Genomic DNA, 3,944 nt, shown 5'->3' with positions numbered 1-3,944 from the left:
GTTGTTCCAACATTCCTTGGCATGTGGTCGATCACCCCTTTGGTCTGCACTTCTTCCTTTGGATTTTTTGGAGGATTTTCATTGGCGGAGGCTAACCCGGTGGTTTTACATGCTTCATTTTGTTCATCGACATTTGGTTCATCTTGGGTTGACGTGGATCCCTCTAGATCATATAAATCAATGTAATCTAGCATGTAATAGGAAGTGATAAGGATATAGAAAATAAATCAAGGGATGAGGTGTTCCGGAGTTAGCTCGCTTTCTTTCTTGAGATGCATGTTGCATAACACGCATTTACTGTAATCAGGTCAGTGAGCCAAATCTTATAGCCTGCATGTTCTTAGCAGATTTTAATTGCTTTTGATGATATAATTCAATCATTTCTACATTGCCTCCATCATCTTGTCATGTTTCTGTTGTGTTTACTCCTATTGCACAGTCTAGATTGATCTCCTTGAGGTCCCTCCTAACCGTGACTACATCAAGTGGTATCAGAGCAAGATTTCATTCTGGAGATTGTGTTGTCCTGAAGATTTTGTTGTAGGGTGGCAGATTGAAGGTCTGACTTGCAACTACAGAGAACTGGCGTGAATATGACACGAAGGGGACATAAGAATGGTGGAGTGTGTGGAAATGCAGACCCTGTTGTGATAGAAATGTTGAGAGGAATTGCAACCCAGTTAGAAGTTGTTGAGACAACCCAAAGAAGAGGTCGATATATCGAAGATGTGAGAGAAGATGAAGAAGAAGAAGCACCAGAAGAAGAAGCAGAAAATCCACCGACGAATGATCCGAATGAGGAAAGGTTTATAAGAGCATTGTCAAGAACGAATACCAGACCACATTTTAGTCCACTAGATTATGATAGCAGGTTGGATTCAGATGAATTGTTAGATTGGATCATAGAGATGGAAAAGTATTTTGATTTTGAAGGCACCGAGAAAGATAAGAAGGTAAGGTATGCTTGTACTAAGTTGAAAGGTCATGCATCTCTTTGGTGGGAACTTTGCAGGTTGATAGACAAAGAAGAGGTAAATAAAAGATCAAATCATGGGAGCAGATGGTTACCAAGTTGAAATTGAAGTTTATACCAACTGATTATCAAGTGAATTTGTTCCAGAAATTATAGAACCTGAAGCAGAAGGAATCTAGTGTGAAGGAGTATATTGAAGCATTCTACAAGTTGAATATCAGATCGGAACATATTGATGATGAGGTTGAACAAGTTGCGAGATATTTGAATGGGTTACAAATGTCTATACAAGATGAACTCATTTTGATCAAGTTGTAGAGTGTTGAGGAAGCTTACCAATATGTCTTGAAAGCATAAGAGAAGTTGAACAAAAGACATGAGCAGAGACAAATAGCTAGAGGTGGAAGGTTTTCTGGAGGAAGAGGATATTCCAAAGGAAGAGGAACCTGTGTAGATCGGATCAAGGATAGGGAAGTAAGGATGGTAGTTCATACCAGAAGGGTGATACAAATTTCTACTGGAGAAGAGAACCTGATGGTTACCGGAATGAGGGTTATGAAAAAGATGATAGAAGACAGGACACGAAGGTTTTTAGAGGAACTTGCTTTAAGTGTGGAGGAGAAGGACATCATTCTTTTAAATGTAAGAAGGCAAAGAAAATTGGAAGAGAAACATTGGTAGAAGAAGACCCTACCGGATCGGCTGACAAACCAAAAGATGAAGAATTGTTGATGATAAGGAGAGCTTTGTGTCATACCGGAGAGGACGAAGAACCCTTGCAAAGGAGAAATTTGTTCAAGACCAGATGTAAGGTATCCAGTAAGTGTTGTAAAGTCATTATTGATAGTGGTAGTTTGGATAATCTTGTTTCAAAAGAGATGGTGAATAAGTTGAAGTTGGAAAGATTGAAACACCCTAAGCCTTATCAGATAGTGTGGATTCAAGATGATCATAAGTTATTAGTAAGTAAGCAATGCTTGGTGAAATTGAAAATTAGAAATTATCTTGATGTTTTGTGTGATATCATGCCTATGGATATTTGTCATATTTTGTTGGAAAGACTTTGGCAGTTTGATAGACAGGCAATACATGACGGGAGGAAGAACATGTACACTATTGTTGCAAATGAGATGAAACAAACCTTGTTGCCCTTGGAGGAGCCTTGAAAAAGTGAAGTCTGTACGAATGTTAGAATTTGTTTGGTTGATGGAAGGAAATTCTTGGATGGAATGAGACATGAGAATGTGTGTTTTGCCTTAGTTGCTAAGAAAGCTAAGAATCTAGAGCATGGAGAACAACCGAAGGAGATAAAGGAGTTGCTGACAGAATATGAAGACATCATTTTAGATAATGTGTTTGATGGATTACCGCCTGTAAGGAGTATTAGTTATTGCATGGACCCAATTCCCAGAGCTAGTTTGCCTAACAAAGCAGCACACTAGATGAAACTGACAAAAAATGAAGAATTGAATAGACAAGTGCAGGAATTGTTGGAGAAATGTTTGACTAGAGAAAGTTTTGAGTCCTTGTGTAGTACCAACAGTGTTAGCACCTGAGAAAAGTGGAGAATGGAGGATGTGTATCGATTCTAGAGCAATAGACAAGATCACAATGAAGTATCGGTTTCCTTTGCATAGGATGGATGACATAATGGATTGTTTGAGTGGAGCCAAATACTACATAAAGATAGATTTGAAGAGTAGATATCATCAGATCAGGATCAAAGAAGGGGATGAGTGGAAGACAACATTCAAGACAAATGAAGGATTGTATGAATGGTTGGTGATGCCTTTTGGGTTGACTAATGCATCGAGTTCTTTCATGAGATTGATGAATGAGGTATTGAAGAAGTTCTTGGGTAAGTTTGTCATTGTGTATTTGGATGACATCTTGATTTTTGGTAAGACAAAGGAGGAACATATGTTGCATTTGAGACAAGTTATGTAGAGATTGAGAGAAGATAAGTTTTTGATAAATCTTAAGAAGTGTAGTTTCATGAAGGAAGAATTAGTCTATTTGGGATTTGTGATATCTACGGATGGATTGAAGATGGATCCTAAGAAGGTAAGAGCAGTTGTTGAATAGCAGGTAAGATCATTTCATGGATTGGCTAGTTTCTACCAAAAGTTTACCAGAAATTTTAGTTCAATTTGTAGCCCTATGACTGAGACAATGAGAGGAGATAGGAAGGAATTCAAGTGGACAAACAAAGCAAATAGGAGTTTTGAATTGTTGAAGTAGAAGGTGATTGAGAATCCTATGTTAGCTTTACGAGATTTTAGCAAAGTATTTCAAGTAGACTATGATGCAAGTGGAAATGCAATTGGAGTAGTGTTAAGTCAGGAAGGAAGAGTAGTAGCTTATTTTAGTGAAAATTTGAATGATGCAAGAAGGAGATATTCAATGTATGATCAAGAACTTTATGTCATGGTTCAAGCCTTGAAGAAATAGAGACATTACTTGTTACCTAAGGAGTTTGTGTTATATACCAATCATCAAGCTTTGCAGTATTTGAATAGTCAGAGTAAGTTGAATCAGAGACATATGAGATGGGTAGAGTTCTTGCAGAGTTACACCTTTATGTGAAGAATAGAAATGGGAAGCCAAATAAAGTTGTTGATGCCTTGAGTAGAAGGAGGAATTTGCTGATAGAGATGAGAGTGATAGTGTTAGGATTTGAAGAATTGAAGACCTTCTATGTTGATGACTCGGATTTTGCAGAACCTTGGAAAGCATGTAGATAACCGGTTATGGTGGATATAAGTAAGTGCTTGGACTATTTTATTTAGGATGGGATGTTATTCATAGGAGTTCAGTTGTGTATACCTAAAATTTATATGAGGGAGAATTTGATTAAGGAGAAGCATAGTGGAGGATTAGCTGGACACTTTGGTGTTGACAAAACAATGGCATTGGTGAGTGAACATTACTTTTGGCCACAGATTCATAAGGATGTCAAGAAATTTGTGCA

Source organism: Cryptomeria japonica, chromosome 9 (assembly GCF_030272615.1).
Source record: "Cryptomeria japonica chromosome 9, Sugi_1.0, whole genome shotgun sequence".
Classification (NCBI taxonomy): Eukaryota; Viridiplantae; Streptophyta; class Pinopsida; order Cupressales; family Cupressaceae; genus Cryptomeria; species Cryptomeria japonica.
Note: the sequence above shows the minus strand (reverse complement) of the source record.